Below are 22,190 nucleotides of genomic sequence, written 5' to 3' on the forward strand. Positions count from 1 at the left end.
ATGAGCCTTGCCCCATGGGGAAGGGAGGAGGAATATATGTGAAAAAAGAGGCCAACATAAAACTTGTTCTTATTTAGTTGTTTTGGTTGTTCCTGACTCTTTTTAACCCCATTTGGGCTTTCTTGGCAAAGATTAGAGTGGTTTACCATTTCCTTCTCCAGCACATTTTACAGATGAGGAAACTGAGGCAAACAGGGTTAAGTGACTTGCCCAGGGTCACACAGCTAGTAAGTGTCTGAGGCCAAATTTGAACTCAGTTCTTCCAGACTCCAAGCCAAGTGTTCTATCCACTGTGCCACCTAGTTGCCCCCACATAACGCTAAAAGATATCAATTAAAACATGATTTTTAAAAGAACCTAAGGTTCTTTTTTAAAGAAATCATATTTTGTGTGGTGACGAGGCATCCAAATCAGAGGGATAACAGTAAGATTCTATTATGAAATTAAATAGATGACTCAGTGAATAAGAGACATAAGCATGGAGTCAGGAAAACATGAGTTCAAAACTGATTTCACACACTTACTAACTGTGTGACTCTGGGCAAGTTACCCATAACTTCTCTCAATCTCAGTTGTTTTGTTCTGTAAAGTGGGAATAATAATAGCACCTGCTTTATAGGTTTGTTGTGAGGATCAAATAAAATAAAATATGTATAATACTTTGCAAATCTTAAAGCACTATATAAATGCCAGCTAATGTGTGTCATGCACTGAGGGTGCAAAGGTAAAACTCAAATAGAAACCTTCCTCAAAGGTCTTTAATTTTAGTGATGAATACACAGTCATGGGGACAGTCAGGTTAATGAAGATAATTTTTGAGAGATCTTTACAAAAATGAGAGTAGTGTGCATGTTGCATAAAATTAAAATAATATATTGCCTGAGAGAAAGGTATTTTGAGAAAATATAACACCTTAATGTTGAAATGAAATGAAAGATTTGAGATGAAGCTTGAACCTTCACATTTTTATCACCTACTTCTTCCTCCATCAATCTCTTTTCTGGAGTAATGATAAAAAATTCTTCAAGGAGATTTTTGTGAAATAAAATTAATAACAAGACTATAAGGCTAGACATTTAAACATCAAGCATCTAGGTAATTCTGTCCAGAAACATCAAATGACAAAGGCAATTGATGAAACTGAAGTTAGGGTGTCTATGAGTACCCCGCATGTCTTATTCACCAAAATACACTTGATTTTGATACAAAAGAAGTCTATTAAAGCAGGTAGAACTTTAGATAGTAAGAAACCTAGATTCCAGATCCATTCTCTTAGTTTTCTCTGTGGCTTCTGGCAAATATCTTTCCCTCTTAAGCAAACTTACCTTGTTTTCTGTGTTTACGGAAATGTTTGTTTGTCAATGATGAAGTTCATAATTAAAAAGAAATTTAAAAAACAATGAAGTTGAACTCGATGATTTCTGACTCTTTCCAATTTTGGTGCTCTCTATTCTAGCTCTGAAATTGTTTTCCCCATGTTTGCAGGTTTCTTAGGACTTTGATTTTCTAAGTTCCAAAGTCCAGCAGGACAAGGCAGAATACCACTACAGGAAATCAGTCAGAGCTTAAGTCTTAGTCAACCTGAATTCTAAAAGCCAAATCACAGTATGCATTTTCAGACATTGAAGTACCAAAAGCCTTGGTGAATCTAGCAAGTTAGAGCTTTTCACACTTTTCTGACACTATCATTTAGGACTGCTGAGGGTAGACCTCAAGGTGACTTCTGCTCAGCTCAGGATTGTGTGTTAGCGGGGCACACAAAATTTTATGTAGCTTTGAAGACAAAACATGAAGCTAGGTTTTGAAGAAGGAAATGCTGGCACATTTGTTTTTTTTTTCCACTGTGGTTATAGATTTGGTTCAGAACACTTACATCCATAACTTTCTTATGTTATGTTATGTTTTGAGAACTAAAATAGGAGTAAAGACCTGGGATATAGTCTTCACTTGGCTACCCATTCAATGTGTACTATTCATCTGTTCATCTCTTATCTCTGAGCCTCTATGCCTTCATTTTTTTCCCTTTTGGAGGGGGGAAGGTGGGAAAATTGGGGTTAAGTGACTTGCCCAAGCTCACACTGCTAGTAAGTGTTAAGTGTCTAAGGCCGGATTTGAACTTAGGTCCTCTTGACTCCAGGGCTGGTACTCTATTCATTGTGCCACCTAGCCATCCCATATGCCTTCATTCTTACAAAGGAAGAAGTTGAAATAGGTGATCTTTGAAAATCCTTAACTCTAATATTTGATGATTTCTTGTACATTGAAGCCATTCTTCAAGGCACAAATTCAACATTCAGTACAAGAAGGAAGAAAGGAAGGCAAAAAGGAAGGGTGGCAAGAAGGAGAAAGGAAACAAAAGGGGCAAAAAAGAGGGGAAGAGGGAGGGAGAAGCAAAGGAAGGGAAGAAGTAATGACTGGCTCCAGTATACCCCTGGTTCTAGCCTAGTCACCTTGGGATTATTACCATTGCCTTTTGGGTAATCTTCAGCTTTTACTTTTCAAACTGCAGCATTTTATAACTCTTTGTCATACAGCACCACCAGAACAATATTTTAGAAAGAAGTGTATAGCAGAGTGTTGATAAAAGAGCACTAATGTGGGAAATAAGAGAAGTGAATCCCAATTGTAGTACAGTGAAAAGAGTACTGAATTAGAGTCAGAGGATACAGGTTCAATTCCTCCTTTTCTGCTTACTACCTGTGAGTTATTGGCATTAGCTTAACCTCTACTTTTCTACAGTTGTGTCCTACTCTTTGTGACCCTATTTGGAGAATTCTCACCGAAGACACTGGAATGGTTTGCCATTTTCTTCTGCAACTTATTTTTTAAAGATGAGTGACTGAGGCAAACAGGAATAAGTGATGTGCCCAGGGAAACACAGAAAGTCACTTTCTGAGGTCAGATTTAAATTTAGGAAGATGACTCTTCCTGATTTCAGGCCCACCACTCTATCCACTGTGCAATCTAGCTGCCTTTTTTCCGATGTATTTATTTATTTTTAGTTTTCAACATTCATTTCCACAAGATTTTGAGTTATACATTTTTCTCCTGATCTCTCTACTACTCCTAATCCCCAAATAGCAAGCCTACTGAATACCCCTTTCCCCAATCTCTTCTCTCTTATATCCTCAACCATCCTTCCCCTCTAACTTCTAGTAGGGTAGGATGGATTTCTATACTCCAGTGCCTGTATATCGTATTTCTCAGTAGCATTTAACATGCATTAACATTTGTTTTTTGAAACTTTGAGTTCCAGAGTCTTTCCCTTCTTTCCTCCTCATTTACCCCCACTGGGAAGACGAGCAATTCAACATAGGTTGTACATTTGTAGTTATGCAAAACTTTTCCATAGTAGTTATATTGTGAGAGACTAACTATATTACCCTACATTATATCCTTCACCCACTTATTCTATTTTCTACTTTGACCCTGTCCCTCTTTAAACATGTTTACTTCTAAATACCCTCTCCCCTTATCTGCCCTCCCATCTATCACCCCCCTCCTTTCCTGTAGAATAAGATACACAATTGAATTTGTATGTTATACTCTCCTTATGACAAATTCAATGAGAGTAAGGTTGACCCATTCACTTTCATCTTCCTTCACTTCCTCTCCATTGTAACAGTTTTCTCTTGCCTCATTTATATGAGATAATTTACTGTAATCTATCTCTCCCTTTCCCCTTCTACCAATATATTCCTCTCTCACTGCTTAATTTTATTTTTAAGATATCATCATAAAATATTCAACCCATCCTGTGCCTTCTGTCTATGTGTACATGTACGCATATACACACATGCTCACATATATATTTATACAAACACCCTCCTATACATAAATATATGTGTATGTATATACATATATATGCATGCAAACATATATACACATTGAGTGTATACATATACATACATGCACTTATATATATATATATATTCCCTTCAACTATTCTCATATTGAGAAAAGTCATCTCATGAGTTACAATTATTGTTTTTCCATGTAAGAATGTAAATTGTTTAACTTTAATAAGTTCCTTATGATTTCTTTTTCCTGTTTACCTTCTCATGATTCTTTTGCTTCTTGTATTTGCAGGTCAAATTTTCTGTCCTGCTCTGTTTTTTTCATCAAGAATGCTTAAAAGTCCTCTATTTCATTGAATGGCCATATTTTTCCCCTGAAGCATTATACTCAGTTTTTCTGGGTAGGTGATTCTTGGTTTTAATCCTAGCTCCTTTGACCTCCAGAATTATCATATTGCAAGCCCTTCTATCCCTTAATGTAGAAGCTGCTAGATCTTGTGTTATCCTGGTTGTGTTTTCACAATGGTAAAATTCTTCCTTCCTGGCTGCTTATAATATTTTTCCTTAACCTAGCAACTCTTGAATTTGGCTATGATATTCCTAGGAGTTTTCTTTTTGGGGTTTTTTCAAGAGGTAATTGGTGAATTCTTTCAATTTCTATTTTGCCATCTGGTTCTAGAATATCAGAGCAATATTCCTGGAGAAATTCTTGAAGGATCATTTCTAGGTTCTTTTTTTGATCATGGCTTCCAGGTAGTCCAATAATTTTAAAATTATCACTCCTGGATCTATTTTCCAGGTCAGTAGTTTTTCTAATAAGATATTTCACATTACCTTCTATTTTTTCATGTGTTTGGATTTGTTTTATAGTGTCTTGACTTCTCATAAAGTCATTAGCTTCCAATTTCTCCAATCTAATTTTGAAGGAATTATTCTCTTCACTGAGTTTTTGAAATTCCTTTTCCATTTGGGCAATCATATTTTTAAGGCATTCTTCTCCTCATTGGCTTTCTGGGCCTCTTTTTCCATTTGAGTTAGTCTACTTTTTAAGGTCTTTCTTCAGAGTCTTTTTGGATCTCCTTTAGCAGGCTGTTGACTAACTTTTCACTATTTTCTTGCATCATTCTCATTTCTTTTCCCAGTTTTTCCTCTGTTTCTCTTACTTGATTTTCAAAATCCCTCTTGAGCTCCTCTATGGCCTATGACCAGTTCATATGTTTCCTGGAAGCTTTTGATGCAGGAGGTCTGACTGAATTGTCCTCCTCCATTTCCATGCTTTGATCCTTTTTGTCCCCAGAAAAGGATTGTGTGGTCTGATTGCACTTCCTCATTTGGCCAATTACTTGACTTTTGAGCTCTTTGCCACAGTAGAACTTTGCTTAAAAAGTGGAGAGAGCTTTGTCCCAAATTGCTGGGGTTTTTGCAGCTGCTGGAGCTATTATTTGGGTGATCTCTCTACAGACCCCACAAGCTCTGGCACACTGGCCACACAGCCTAGGACGACCACACAAAACTGTGATCCAATTCCAGGCAGGTAAAAGCAAGAGAAATTACCCTCTGAATGGTTGCTTGGTCCCCCTACAATCTGCAGACCAGGAGCTCTGAAAAGAGCCATGCTGCACTGCCTTGCCTCCTGCCATTTCTCGCCCTGGGGGCAGGGGCCTTACCTTGCTGTTCCTTCACCCTTACAACAGAGTTGCACAATGACCTTTTATTTTCTCTTTGGCATTTATGGGTTGAGAAGTCTGGAAAGTCCGGAAACCACCATTGCTGATGATTCACTCTCCTGAATTCTGCTCTGGTCGGTCTGGGTTGGTCAGGGCCACCCTGAGGTCAGAACCATGGCTCACTGGGGACTGCACTCAGCTCATGGTGTACTGTGATAGACTTTTCCTGTCAGCCTCCCAGGCTGCCTTCAGCAAGAGATTTGTTTCTCACTGTCTCTTTGTGGGTTCTGCAGCTTTAAATTTTGTTTAAAGTCATTTTTTGCAGGTATTGGAGATGGTTGAAGCTGTAGCCCACTCAAAGTTTGTGCTTTTACTCCACCATCTTTCCTCCTCTTTTCAACCTAGCTGCCTTTTAATCTCTATAGATTGACCTTAGCTCCTCAACTAGAAGAAAATAAAAGTTTTGAATACATGATTTTTGAGGACCCTTTAAGATTCAAGTTTATCATCTTGTCCTCCTATGACCTGTTTTTACCTAATTGCATGACCCAGCAATGCAATCTATTATCTCTGGACCTTGTTTTTTTCAATTCTCATAAGTAAGATGGTTCTATTAGATGACGTCTAAGGACACTTTAACGTATACCATTCCATGGTTACCACAATGAACATTCAAGAAATGTAGATTTCCTAACTTTAGGATTGATCTCTAAATTCTTCAATATATGGTCTATCACAACACTTAACATTGGTGCTTTTTGGATGATGGGGATAGTTATATATGTAATATATTAGAAAATGAGGATTTAAAGGACTTCTTGGCCAAAGGCCTTAAACACCATTGGTACCTCCAGTGGTCAGGTCATTTCTTAACATATTTCTTTAAAATTTTATTTAGTATTTGATTTTTCTCCAGTTACGCGTAAAAACAATTTTTAACATTTATTTGTTTTTAAACTATTGAATTTGAAATTCTCTCCCTTCCTATTTTCCTCCCTATCTCCAACCCCCACTGAGAAGGCAAATAATTCAATATAGGTCATACATATGTAGTCATGCAAAATATTTCCAGAATAGTCATATTGTGAAAGAAAACATAAACCAAAAAAAAACCCCTCAAAAAAAATAAAGCAAATGTATGCTTCAATCTATATCCAAACACCATAAGCTCTTTGTCTAAGGAAGGATAGCATTTTAAATCATAAATTCTTCAGAATTGTCTTAGATCAATACCTAACTCTCTAATAGCAAAAGTATTCATAGCTGACCATTTTACAGTATTGCTGCTACTTTATACACAGTACATTTGACTTTGCATCAGTTTATGCAAGTCTTTCCAGGTTTTTCTGGAAGTATATCCTGCTCATCATTTCTTATAGAAAAAATATTGCTGCATCATAATCACATAACACAATTTATTTGGCCAGTCCCCAATTGATGAACATCCCCTCAATTTCCAATATTTACCACCAGAAAAAAAGCTGCCATGAATATTTTTTGTACATATAGATTCTTTTCCTTTTTTTTCTTATCTCTTTTGTGATACAAACTTACTAGTAGTATTTCTAGGTCAAAGGGTATGCATGATTTTATAGCTCTTTGGGCATAGTTATAAATTGTTTATGGTGGAATGGTTAAATCAGTTCACAATTCCAACAACAATGCATCAATGTTCTACATTTCCCAAATCCCCTCTAACATTTGTCATTTTTCTTTTCTATGGGTCAATCTAATAGTTATGAGGCAGTACTTCAGAATTGTTTTAGTTTGCATTTTCCCCAATAAATAGTGTTAAAGAATTTTTTTAATATAGCTATAGGTAGCTTTGATTACTTCATCTGAAAATTATTCATATCTTTTGAAAATAAATAGCTATATACACTTCCTTTGCCATGAGGGATTATATAAGCCATACAGGGAATTGTACAGATGGAGAAATACCACCTCTCTTCTCTGTTATTATACTTCTATGACTCTCCTTCCTTTAAACCAGTGTGCCAAATCATCACTATGTGCTGATGTCTTTGTACCCAAGACAAAAAAATAAATCATGGACATACACATTTTCTCACTTTCATCCCCCCTCTCCAAAGCACAGTCTTTTCCAAGATTATATTCCCAAGAGGAAAAAAAATAATTTTAGGCATTTTTCTCTCTGTTTTCTTTCTTCCTCCTTTCTTTCCTTTCTTCCTCTATTTCTCCTTCCTTCCTTCTTTTCTTTCTCTCTTCTTTCTTCCTTCTTTCTTTTCCTTCCTTCTTTTCTACTCTTCTTGAAAGATGTAGAAATGAGGGCATGGTCAAGAAAAAGGATGAAAAACAGCATCTCAAATTGACTGAGAAAATGCAGTTTTATTTAATAATAAACAGACCCTTTGAGAGTGCTAAAAGGACTTTCTGAATCTCTACTAACTGCATTAGTCATAAATGTGAAGGTGTCTCTTGTTTTGTGTTCACTGACCTTGTTGGGACTAAAGTCTTAAAACAAGTTGATGCAAAGTAGGCCATGCAATCTTAGAGCTTTATTTTCTTCTCAGAACTGCTGACAGACTCTAAAAATATTAATTATGACTGGAAGTGGCTCAGATATTAAAAACCCATTTCTTTCCCTTCTCTCATAGATAGGTATAAAACATTAAAAATGCTGACTTTTCTCATAATTTCCATGAGTTTCAGAATGTAGGGGAAAGGTGTTGTGTTCAATTTTAATTTATGTTTCAGGGAAGGATAACTAATGAGGAAATCCCTATACCAGAGTTTCTCCCTTGACATACCCCAGGATGACTTCTAACGACCTTTATAGTCTGATTACACTCCAATATCAATAGAAATTTCCTCCTTCAACAGAACTATCCCTAAAATGAGTCACAAAAGTCAGATGAAACCATAGGTAACTTCTGGAAGAGGGGGCCTCATCTACCACAATCAGTGTCTATACCAATAACTTTCACATATTTATTGCTTTAAAGTTTGCACTGTTCTTTAGATATATTGATCTTTACAATGGTTCAGTGAGGGAGGTTGTATTTTTATCCCCATTTTGTAGATGAGTAAAAGAAGCCCAATGAGTTTAAGCATCTTTCAGGGGTCCCACAGCTCATAGGTGTATGAAGCAGAACTCAAACCCAGTCCTTCTTTATTCTGAATTGGTGACATGAGGTGAGACTCAAGTCACCACTACCTCAAAAAGCTTTGTTTTTTTCTGTGACAATCCTTATATCCTCTTTTAGGTCATGTGGTTATCTTTAAAGGGGCTGTGCCAGGTTTTTAAATAGATCCTCCAATCATTAAAAAACATACAAACACGTTCTCATAAATACACAAAATAAAAAAGGATGGAAGAATACAACTTACCTATTTAGAGAAAAGATAGTCTTTTGTTACACACAACCAATTGGGTCACAGCATGCTAGAAATGTGTGGGCCCCTAGACATCATAGCATCAAAGATTTAGAGTTAAAAGTGCACTCAGAGGCTATTCAGTACAGGCACAAATTTTTACAAATGAGAAAATTAAGGTTGAGGTCACTTAATTAACTTCTGTATGTTCATAGAAATAGCAACCACCAAGGCCACATCTGGATCTGAGTTCTTTGACTCCATAGTCAGTGCTTACGCAACCACATCATTTCTGTATCATTCCTTATCTAGTCCTTTTATAATAGCACAAGTTGGAATAAAACATTTACTTATTTGGGGAATGGATGAACTGATTCTATTATGAATGCAATGTAATTTTATTTTGCTATCAGGAAAAAACAAAACAAAATAAAGCCTGGGAAATTCAGAGAAACGTGAGGAGACCTGAATGGAAGAGACACAGAGTAAAGAAAAGAAATGGAAAACTATATACACAGTGACTGAAATACTATAATTGAAAAATAATATTTTAGGCAGCTGAACTTTGATTAAATGCCATGATCAGTACTAGATCCAAAGGATATATGATGTAACATATTCCCCTCTCTTATGTCTCCAGTGGAATCGTACATATCACATCCTGTTGACCTAGGGAAGGAAAGAAGATTTCATATTACAGTGTTGTTCATTCTTCTGTAAGCCTATATACATACATGTATATATATATATAATTTTGTCTCTTAATTTTAGCATAAAATTATGTTTACTATAATTCTATAGTATATATGTAGAATATATATTATATATCTATATAATACTATAACTCTGCAAAGTATTATTGTGATATCTTATCATGTATGATATGAAAGTGATTTGGGTTCTTGAAGAGTATGCCAACATAGGGCAAGCTTTGGCAAGTTTTACCAAATCACAATCCTTTAAGTATGATCCCTATGACTGTCAGGGTCTGCCTTCAGAGGATAAGGATTGGCACCAGTAGGTTTACTATTAGGAAATGAATTATTTGGTGGTGGGAGTTCCTGAAACTAAGTACAAGAAACCTGGAAGAGGGGAGAATGCAAAATGTTTTGGGGAAAATCATAGTGTTTTTACAAAAAAAGAGTAATTGCCAGATATTTATAACTTCTTACCCCATATGCCAACTTTTCCATCTCTACAAAAACCATTTAAATTGCATTTATTCTTATTTCAAGAGATTCTTAGATGAAAGACAGTGTTGCATGGTGAATAGAGAGTCAGTCACAGAGGCAAGAAGCCCTGGGTGCACATCCACTTCTGATAGATACTGGCTGGGTATTCCTGGGAAAGTAATTCCACCTCTCAGTTCTCCAAGCAACTCTTTAAGATATACATTACATCATGAAAAGGTAAACAGGGAAAAGAAATCATAAGGAACTTATCAAAGTTGAACTGTGAACATTCCTATATAGAAAAACAACAATTGTAACTTATGAAACATTTTTCATTATGAAAATAGTTGAAAGGAATAGAAATATATATATATATATATATGTGTGTGTGTGTGTGTGTGTGTGTATATATATGTATGTCTATATATGAGGGTATATGGGCATATGAATACATATGTGAATGTGTGTATATATGTTTACAGGTATACATAGATAGAAGGCACAGTACCAATTTAACAGGAAGGGATGATACTTAAAAGGTGAAATTAAGAGGTGAGAGAGGAATATAATGAGAGGAGATGGCGAGAGACAGAATAAGGTAAACTATCTCATATGGAAGAGGGAAGGGAAAATGATTATGATGGAGGGGAAGAATATGAAGGCAAAAAGGGAATAGATAAAACCTCTTCCCATTGAATTTGGCTTGTGAAGGGAATGAAATACACACTAAATAGGGTGTCTCACCCTACAGGAGAGTAGGGGGGAAGGGGATCAGAGGGAGGATGATGGAAGGGAGGGCAGGCTGAGGGGGAGAAAAGTTGGAATCACCCTCTTTTCAAAAGGGACAGGATCAAAGTAGAGAATAGAACAAGTGGGAGGTAGGATAGGAGGGAGGGAAATATATTCAGTCTTTTACAATATATCTACTATGTTATTGTTTTCCATTAGCCACACATGTACAACCTATACTGAACCGCTTATCTTCCCAGTAAGGGTGGGTGACAAGGGAGGAAGGGAATGAATCTGGAATTCAAAGTTTTAAAATCAAATGTATATATACACACACACACACACACACACTATTATTTATACTATTTCACATGTAATTGGGAAATAAGATATACAGGCACTGGGGGATAGAGATCCACCATGCCCTACTGGAAAAGTCAAAAGGGGTATGGGAGAAAATATGGGAGAGAACAGATAGGAGGAGGGGATAACTGTGATTTTTGGGGTGGTGGGTAGGGGAAAATGGGGAGAAAATTTGTAACTTAAAATCTGGCAGAAATGAATGATATAAATCAGGAAAAAAAAGATATACATTACAAAAATTAATTGAGGTGAAAAAAAAAAGAATTGTACTGGGAGAAGAGGAAAGTGGGAGGCAGAATATGGTAAATTATATCACATGGAAGAGCTTTGAAAAACATATCACAGTAGAAAGAAAAAAAGGAGGGAGAGAGCACTGTTTGAACCTTCCTATCATTGGATTTGGCTCAAAAAGGGAATAATGTAAACACTCAGTTGAATAAAGATTCTATCTTATCCTATAGAAATTAAGAGAGCAAGAGGAAAAGAAAAAGGGGTGGGCTGATAGAACAGAGGGAAGATTGAGGAATGTGGTGGTTAGAAGCAAAAAACTGATGAGGAAGGACAGGGTAAAAGCAGAGAGAGAAAGTGCCAAAACAGAGCAGGAAAATTATAGACCAGTTTCCCTAATGAATATTGATGCAATTTTTTCCAATTTATTTATTAATTTTTAGTTTTCAACGTTCATTTCCACAAGATTTTGAATCACAACATTTCTCCCCATCTTTCTCCCACCCCAAGACAATGAGCCTACTGAATACCCCTCCCCTCAATCTGTTCCCTCCTATATCTCGCATACCCCCCCCCACAACTTTCTAGTAAGGCAAAATAGATTTCTATAACCCAGTGTCTGTATATCTTATTTCCCAGTTGCATATAAAAAATACTTTTTTAACATTTGTTTAAAAAATTTGATTTCTATATTCTTTACCTTCTACCCTCTTTACCCACCCCCACTGGGAGGACATGCAATTCAACATAGGTCATACATGTGTAGTTCCAAAATGTTTCCACAGTAATTATATTGTGAAAGACTTCACTATATTTCCCTTCATCCTCTGCTGCCCACCTCTTATTCTATTTCCTACTTTGACCCTGTCCCTTTTCAAAAGTGTTTGCTTCTAACTACCCTCTCCCCCAATCTTCTCTCCCTTCTAAAAAACCTCCTCTTATCCCCTTTCCCCTTCTTTCCTGTAGGGTAAGAAACCCAATTGAATAGGTATATTATTCCCTCCTTAAGCCAAATTTAATGAGAATAAGGTTGACTCATTCCCTTTCACGTTCCTGCTCTTCCTCTCCCTTGTAACCGTTTTCTCCTGCCTCTTTTATATGAGATGATTTACCCTATTCTATCTCTCCCTTTCTCCTCCCAATACATTTCTCTCATTTCTTAATTTTATTTTTAGATATCATCCCTTCATATTCAACTGATCCTGTGTTCTCTGACTATGTATACATGTTCACACATATACTCACACTCAAATAGATATTTATGCACACATACACCCTCCTATACAATCATATGTACTTATATATACACATATATATTTATATACATACACACATTATATATATTCCCTTCATCTATCCTCATACTGAGAAAAGTCTCATGAGTTACAATTATCATTTTTCCATGTAAGGAATGTAAATAGCTCAACTTTAATAAGTTCCTTATGATTTCTTTTTCCTGTTTACCTTCTCATGCTTCTCTTGCTTTTTGTATTTGACAGGCAAATTTTCTGTTCAGCTCTGGTTTTTTCATCAAGAATGATTCAAAATCCTCTATTTCATTGAATGACCATATTTTATGCTGTAGCATTATACTCAGTTTTGCTGGGTAGGTGATTCTTGGTTGTAGTCCTAGCTGCTTTGCCTTCTGGAATATCAAATCCTTTAGTGTTTCAGCTGCCAAGTCTGTGTAGTCCTGATTGCAAATGCCTACTATTTGAATTTCTTTCTGGCCACTTGTAGTATTTTTTCCTTGACCTGATAGTTCTGATATTTGGCTATAATTTACTTTTTCTTGGAGTTTTTATTTTGGGAACTCTCTCCTGAGGTGATCCATGTATACTTTCATAGCCTTTTTTGCTTTCTGTTTCCATGACATCAGGGCAGTTTTTCTTGATAATTTCTTGAAGGGAGCTATCCAGATCTTTCTTTTGATTATGGCTTTCAGGTAGTCCAGAGATTCAGATATTGTCTCTGCTAGATCTATTGTCCTGATCAATTGCTTTTCCCAAGTGGTATTTTTTTTTCCATTTTATCTTTCTTTTGAATTTGTTTGTTTGATTCATGATATTTCATAGAGCTATTAGCTTCCAACAACTCTAACTTTTAAGTGTTTTCCTCAGTTAGCTTTTGTACCTTCTTTTCCATTTGGTCAGTTGTACCCTTTAAGGAGTTGTTTTCCTCAGTGCATTTTTGTATCTCCTTTTCTATTTGTACAATTTTACTTTTTAATCAGTTTTCCAACCTGTTGAAATTTTTTTTTCATAATTCTCTTGTATCACTCTCATTTCTTTCCCTATATTTTCTTCTACCTCTTTTATTATTTTTAAGCTCTATTTTTAGCTCTTCCATATGTTCTTTCAGGGCTTAAGATCACTTCCTATTTTTCTTTAGTGTTTTGTCTGTAGATGTTTTGATATTGTTGTCCTCTTATGAGTTTGTGTCTTGGTCTTCCCCACCACCATAAAAACTTTCTATGATCAGATTCTTTGTTGTTGTTGTTGTTAACTTTTGCTCATCTTATTTCTTATCTTTTTTCTTTCTCTTAAATTTGAACTTTACATTTGGAGTTGAAGGGGTACTGCCTCAAGCTTCTTGTTCCAGATTCTACAGACACTGGCTGTTTACCTGGTGTTGAGCTGATGCTGCCCTGAGGCCTCCAGGGGAACCCTGTGTCTGCTGCTGTGATGAGGGGGTTGGGTAAGGGGTGGCTGGTGCTCCTGGTGTCTGGAGGGGTCCAGCAGCTTATATGGAGCTAAGTTAGTGGACTATTGGTGGAGTCTGGCATGTCCTGGGGTCAAGTGGGCATTTTTTTCATTTCCTCAGTGCTACACCAAAGCACATGTAGGTTGGCCTACTTTCTTGTCATGCCAGAGGATGCATATTTACTTGGGGCTATGCTGAATGTGTAGTGGTCCTTGGAGCTAGAGTCTGGGGGTTCCCCTGGCTATGCTAAGGCATATGTAGGGTCTCAGTTTTGATGTTTGTATCTCCATCACAAGGGGGCTCAGGATCTCCCACTAGTTTGCTGAGGTGGGGTTGACTGCTGGTTTACTATGATGCTTTGTGGCCTTGAATGCACTCCTCTTTTATCCGAGCGAGATGGACCTTTCTTGCCAATCTTCTAAGTTTCTTGGTCCAAAAGATTTTTTTATCCCATCATTTTGCTGGTTCTGTTGTTCCTGGATTTGTTTGGTGGCGCTGTTTTATGGCTGTTTGAAGGTGAATATGGGAGTGTTATAGTGATTTATTGCTTATTTCACCATCTTTATTCCCAGAAGTCCTGGGCACTCCCTTTAGGATGGATGATTTGTGATTTATACTGTTATGGGTCATACCCAGGTAAATGAAATCACAGGTCCACTGAAATACATTGAAGCATTGGATTATGACTTTCTGGAGGTCAAGTATGTGTTCATTCTTTGACTTCATAATGGTTTAAAACCACACTTCGATTTTTGGGACATCCTATATTGTGCCCCCTACCTCCAAAGTCCTCTAGTAAAATTAAGAGACTTAAAAAATGTTATAGGTGTGGTCTGTATCTTAGTGATAAGTCACACACATAATTAATGGGACCTCAAACCATCCCTCTTACTCTTTCCTTCATTTAAAAGTAACAGATCCTAATTTCAGGGATATCACTGTTAGTTCTAAGTGGATGAGATGTTCTTGCATAAACCTTATTTTGCAAAGCCACAGAATATAGACAGGCAAAGTGAACTGAGATTGTGCCAAAGACAGGCCCTCACAAGCTCCCCTCACAGAGACTTTTATTTGTATCTTCAATATTTTTCCCTTCCCCAGAATATCCTCTATTAAAATTCAAATACTCTTGACAGATAAGACTTTTTAAATTATTTTTATTCAATCAACAAACATTTATTTTATCTCCCTCCCATATCCACCTACTATTGACAAAAATAAAAACAAATCTTCATAACAAATAGGGATATTTAAGTACAACAAATCCTCACAATTGTTATGTCCAAAATGGATGTCTCATTCTGCATATTTAATCCATCATTTGTCAGGAGATGGATCACAGTCTTCAAATCATTGAAGTAGTAAGGGAAACTTAGAGATGTTTCTTTAAAAACCTAAATAGATTACTGTTAGCCTATTTGATTTTTTGAAAAGAGTAAGATGTTAATCTGTTATTAGTTAACAATTCCATGGGAAATTTTTCACAGCTACCTGAAAGTCAAGGGGAGACAATGTAGTAAATGAAGATGCAAAGGCATTAACAACACATTTCCTCTACTTTGCCTCTACCAAAGCACAAGGCTTATGGTACCACAAATGGTACCAAAGACACTGTATTTGTATATGTACACCACCAAAAATAGATAAAAGAAACATAATAAAATCAGAATCCACTGGGAGACAAAATATTGCAGAATCCAGCCCAGGAAAATGCCCATTTGGGTCTGGGCAGGGGAAACGCGGAGCATGTGGTGGCTGCACCAGCCCAGACTAGAGAGCAGACTACAGCAGAGAGAGAAGGAGCCCCAACCAGAAGCCTCACCCACCTCAAGGGCTATTCACAGCCTCTTAAGGTACAGGAGGATCAATCTGAGCTGGGTAAGAGAAAGTGCAGGGCCCACAGCAGAGACAGCAGCTTCTCCTAGGACTATCAGCCCACAGCCTGGAAGTTTAAAAATCACCTGCCTGATTTTCCAGGGGCCTGGTTGGCAAAGTAAACTCTAGCTACTCTGATTCCCCTTCCCTGACCTAGAAAACCCAGAGATAAATGTCCCACCCAGAGTAAAATTCTGAAGTAGTGGAAATAGCCTCAGGCTTAGGAGTCACTGAGAAAGGGTGCAACTTTGGCAGTAAGGAGTCTTAAGTGAAGGGCAGGAGGAGTCCCAACAAGCCCCACCTCACTTGACCAGCAAGAGCTCCCAAAGCTGGTTGGAGCCAGCCAGTGCTAACAACAGAAGCCTGGGGTACCACAGCACTACCTGGGGAATCTGAAGACACCAGCCAGCACTATGGCCACCACCTGCTGAGCCTGCCTGAGCTGTAGCTCAGGGACATAGAGGTAGAAATATGAAGCAGCCAGACCACCTGAGTTACAGGGTAACTCAGGGGAAACACTGAGAATCCTGGACTTGGCCTCAGTCTAGACACCCAGAGGCTACATACAGAACACAAAGTCAACAACCAGGCCCTTAGCTTTCATCCTGAGAAGTTAGAAAATAGGAAATTACATTGGGAAGGAAGGAAGCTGAGAAGGAGAAGGGGAAGGCAAGAAAATCGATCAGAGCTTATTATAGCAAGCAAGAACAACCAAATACAGAGGACAACCTGTACTCTCTACTCATACCTGAGACCACAGAAGGAAATATGAACTGGTGTCAAGCCCAAAAAACATTATTGAAGCAGCTTAAGAAAGATTTTAAAACCCAAATTAGAGAGGTAGAAGATAAATTTAAATCCACAGTGACCAAATTGGAAAAAAAAAAAGTCTCATCGAAGAAAACAAAACCTTAAAAAGAAAAAATTTGTGACCTAACTGGAGAAAATACCTCCCTAAAAAAGAACCTTCAAAAACTAACCGAAGAAAATAATTCACTAAAAATTAGAATCAGTCCAATCAAAGCTCAGGACTTTATGATTCACCATGAGTCAATCAAGCAAAACATGAAGATTGAAAAATTAAAAGAAAGTGTAAAATATATCACTGGAAAAACAACTGACCTGGAGACCAAATCCAGGAGAGATAATCTAAGAATTATTGGTCTACCAGAAAGCCATGATGAAAAAAAGCAGCTTGGAAAACATCCTCCAAGAGATTGCCAAAGAAAACTGTCCTGAAGTCCTAGAATCAGAAGGTAAAATAGTTATTGAAAGAATTCACTGGACTCCTCCTGAAAGAGATCCCAAATTGAAAACTTCAAGAAATATAGTAGCCAAATTCCAGAATTACAGGTTTAAGGAGAAAATACTTCAAGCAGCCAAAAAGAAACAATTCAAATATCATGGAACTACTGTCAGGATTATACAGGACCTAGAAGCTTCTACATTAAAAGATTGGAGGGATTGGAATTTGATATTTCATAAGGCAAAAGAGCTAGGACTGCAACCAAGGATCAACTACCCAGCAAAACTGAGAATAATCTTTCAGTCAAGGAGATGGTCATTTAATAACATAAGGGACTTCTAGACTTTCCTGATGAAAAGCCAGAGCTCAATGGAAAATTTGATCTTTAATTACAAGACTCAAGGAAGACATAAAGAGGTAAACAAGGAAAATATACACACACATACACATGCACACTCATGGACACAAGCACATAACTTGGGATGCAATAAGAACAAGTCATTTACATATATGAGAAGCTGATATCTGTCAATATTGAAATTTATATGATTATCATGACCTTTAAAAGGGATATACATAGATAGAGGGTGTGGGTATAAATGAACTAATCTGATGGTAAAAAAAAAAACCTTATTAAGAAACATAATGAGGGTAGAGTTTGAATTCACAATCAGACATACAATTGAGATTTTACTACACTGTCTATATCTATGAGTCATTTCCCACAAAAAAAGCAGAGTAACTTCACTAATTTGGAATTGAAATGGCTTTTCTAACTTTTTAATACCTTACTCTCTCTCTCTCTCTCTCTCTCTCTCTCTCTCTCTCTCTCTCTCTCTCTCTCTCTCTCTCTCCTAATGTGTAAATAATACATTAGTATTTTCTTTTTAAATACAAAATTGAGCCAATAATAAAGATTTTATGCCATTGTTTTGTAGAGTAACTAGTAACATACAAGAATGTGTGTCTTATTTTTCCTGGGATTTAAAAAAAAATCTGAAATGCTTTCTTACAGAGAATCCCCCTGGATATGTGTATATATGTATATATGTACATATATATGCGCACACACAAAACATATATGTGTATGTATGTTTATATATGTGTGTATATATAATATTTTATTTCTGTGACCCATACATGGGCATATGTATACACATACACACAAAACATGCATATGTGCAGGTCATTGTGCATGTTTATATGACCATACAAATATACACACATACATATGTATTGTGTGTTAACCATGCGCGCAAATATACTTATATGTGAATGTGTGTATATATGTTCGTGCATATATACACCTATGTGTGGGTATGTGTGTACATACATCTGTGTGTATGCATACATACACATAGCTATTTGGAGGAAACCATAAGTGAGATGAAGAGATGTTCAGGTGACTTTGTAAATAGATCTACTTAACAAAATTTCCCACTGGGTTGGTTCACTTAAGAAGAACATTACTGACATTTTAAACTTAGGAGTTATGTTACTGAAGCAAAGCTCTGGCCAACTTCATACTCTTCAGGTTGAAAGTAACAGGCATGGAAAAACAGGCTCTCATCATTTATAGATGTGACTGCAGAGGTGTTAGGGGGACTAAACATTGTCCTTTGGTACAGGCCAAGTAGAGGAAATCTGTTATTAATACCTATTAATCTTCATTTACTACCTTGTCTCCCCTTAACATTCAAGATTAATATCTTACTCTTTTATTTTTTTTTTAAATCAGATAGGTTAACAGCAATCTATTTAGTTTTTAAAAGAAACAACTCTAAATTTCCCTTACTACTTTGATGATTTGAAGATTGTGATCCATCTCCTGACAAATGATGGATTAAATATGCAGAATGAGACATCCATTTTGGACATAACAATTGTGAGGATTTGTTGTACTTGACTGTTCCTATTTGTTATAAAGTTTTGTTATTCTTTTTGTCAGTAGTAGGTGGATACAGGAGGGAGATAAAATAAATGCTTGTTAATTGAATAAAAATACTTTAAAAAGTCTTGTCTGTTGACTATTTGAATTTTAATAGAGGATACATGGGAGAATTGGAAAACCTTTGAAGATACAAATAAAGGCCTCTGCAAGGGGATCTTAAATGAGGGGAATTTGGGTGAGACAACACTGAGAAGGATACACAAGACATCAGTGTGTCCCAAGTTAGGCAGTTTCCTCCCAGGAATGTATATGTGTGTATCTCCCTTTGCACACAATTATGATGGTGATGTACAGCAAGCTGTGAACCCCAACTGAAAACCAAGACACCCTGGGTCTATGTAGTAATGTCTGATTACTGTTAGATTCATAGGGACTGAGTAGGAAAGGGATTTTCCTTTCCAATCAGGAGTTGGTCAGGATTTTCACCCCCTTAATAAACCACAAAGACCCTGGTATTAATAATTTTGCTAACTTTACATATGTGATAGTAATGGCAATTAAAGATTCCCCTGTATTAGCTTGGTTTTCAAATTGATTGTGTTAAAACCCAGAGCTTGTTAATCCCACCTGTGGGATGGACTTTTTGATGTGAAAAGAAAGTCCTGAACTGGGAAGAGCTGGTGACGTAGATTTGGAGAGACAAGAGAGAGGCGGAAGACCTTTTTGGAAGCAGCACCTCGTGGAGAGAGAGAGAGACTAAGAGAATTGCTGGTGGCCACTTTGAATTGCCCTGGACTTTTGAGACCTGCCCCCTGAGCTGCCAAGGACTGAGGAGACATGGCTGTTTTGCTGGTACTTTGTCTGTCTGTTTTGATGTTATTTTGCCAGATTTGTCCACTGGTGAAAGACAGTCCATTTGTTGAAGAAGTCCTGGAACCTGGCTGTTCGCTAAGAAGCCCTGAGACTGTCCTGCAGACAGAGAGTGAATACTGTCCACTGGTGAGGGACAGTGCTGTTGTTGCAGGGGTCTGGAGACTGTCCTGCAGACAGAATGAATACTGTCCACTGGTGAAGGACAGTGCTGTTGTTGCAGGGGTCTGGGAGCCTTTCTGTTGGTTCAGAAGCCCTGAAGAAGGATTTTCTTGTTGTATGTTTACAGAAATCCTGGGAGAGGGCTTTGCTAATGTGTTCAGGGGTTCTAGGACTGTTCTACAGACAGAGGATGAATTCATGAAGGGACTGGCAATGTATCTTATGGCCTTGCTAAGCCTTGTCTCCCCAGGAACAAAGATTGCTGAGGACTTGCCTCCTGTCAAGATGAAGAAAAGACCTCCATTTGGGTATTAAGTGCTGTGTTTAAACTTGATATAACTCTGGGGTAGATTCAATTGTGATCCAGGGGTGGGGAACTTTTGACCTTATTGTGCTCTGTGATTGACAAATGAAGGTACTTTACTTATGTTTGGAAACTAATCTCCATTTGAGAAGAGGGGTTTTGTGGTGGACCAAATGAAGGTATAGCCTAGGGGTGGAGAAGTATTTAGAACAGGGACTTTGTAATTGATTGAATGATTGGAAGGTCCTGGGGTGGGGTAGTACTTGGAGATTATTTAATCACACTTAGTAAATGCTGTATTTTGAATGATGTCATGTTTTGATCTTCTCTGTTCTTGGTTTGTCACTGAATAAAATAGAGAGCACCTATGCTGGTATTTTGAACCTGGGAAGTGCCTTTGCTTGGCATTACATTACAACATACATGGATTAGATAAAAATTCCTGAAGTGATACCTTCCTAACCTTGCATTTATAACCCTAAATGTAATGAGCAAACCAGTAGTTGGGTACCTAAGACCCCTTCCAGTATACGGGAGGGTCAATCAGTGATCAGAAATGAAGTGCTTTCTGTTGGCTAGAACCTAACAATAGATCAATCCTCACAGCCTCTTTAATTATTAAATTTAAAGCAACATGGAGAGAAATAATAATAATGATAGTAAACATTTACATGCCAAACACTGTCCTCTACCATTATTAACTCATTTTTTTCCTCTCACATCAACTGTGGAAGGTAGGTGCTATTATGATCCTCATTTTATAGATGACTCTAAAACTGGAGTTGAAAGAGGTTAAGTGACTACTAAGTCAGAGAACTTATAAAATTTTGAATCCAGATTTGAACTCACATCTTCCTGACTCCCAGCCTGTCTCTCTCTCCACTGTGCCACTTACCTGCCTTATTTTTTCAGCTAACTGTAAATTGATCATTATCATTTTCCTCTTCCACCAATACAGGTAAAAACACAAATATATTTAAGTAGGTGTTCTTAAGGGATAAAGGTTGTTGTGGCCAAAACAAATACCCTGTGGCCAACCTGGTGAGAGGTCCCCCTCAATTAAGTCATACTTATTCTAAGATGACAGACGTCCATCACCAGACTCACGATACCTTTTGACCTCAGTATTATTTGCCAGCATTTGTCAACTAGATTTGATACACTTTGCTGACCATGTTTTTAATAGTCAAGAGCAACTCCTACCCTAACACAAAACATCAGAATTGGTTGCAATAGAAAAACAACCAATTGTGGCCAAAGAAATACCTGCCCAATGTGTACATAACCAAGCAATCAGTTGATCTTATTATATACTTAGAAAGAAAAGCAAACTACATGATGGAGACCTGAAGTTTTAGATTGAAAATTTTTCCTTCGTTTTTTGACTATTTGGCTGTTTGTTAGGTTCAGAATAAAAATAAATTTGATGACTCTATTCCTTAGAACAGTATTAATTACCTACTATATGCAAGGTATCCTATTGGGTAGTTGTAGTGCCAACATAATATTCACAGTGCCAATGGAGACTATGAATATGACCACATAGTTCTCAATCACAAAATATAATAGACTCTCCATATAGAAGACAGAAGTAAAACATTTATTCAGATATCAGAAAGCTAAATCTCAATGCTAGGAATCTGAATTCATCATGGGAACAAAGTTAGTAAACTATAACACAGCAGGGAGTCACACCATCTTTTAGCCTTGCTACAGATACTCACAAGCCTACCTGTCTCCTTGAATACATGTCATCTCTCTCCCACTGTATACCTTCCCTGACTCTCAGCTTCCTGTGGGCTCTGCCCCCCCCTTCAGAAAGCTCCTCCCACCATGAGCTCCATGTG

This window comes from Petaurus breviceps, unplaced genomic scaffold, assembly GCF_028583685.1.
Source record: "Petaurus breviceps papuanus isolate PSGF00001 unplaced genomic scaffold, PetGlider_PUasm1.0 551, whole genome shotgun sequence".
NCBI classification, from domain to species: domain Eukaryota; kingdom Metazoa; phylum Chordata; class Mammalia; order Diprotodontia; family Petauridae; genus Petaurus; species Petaurus breviceps.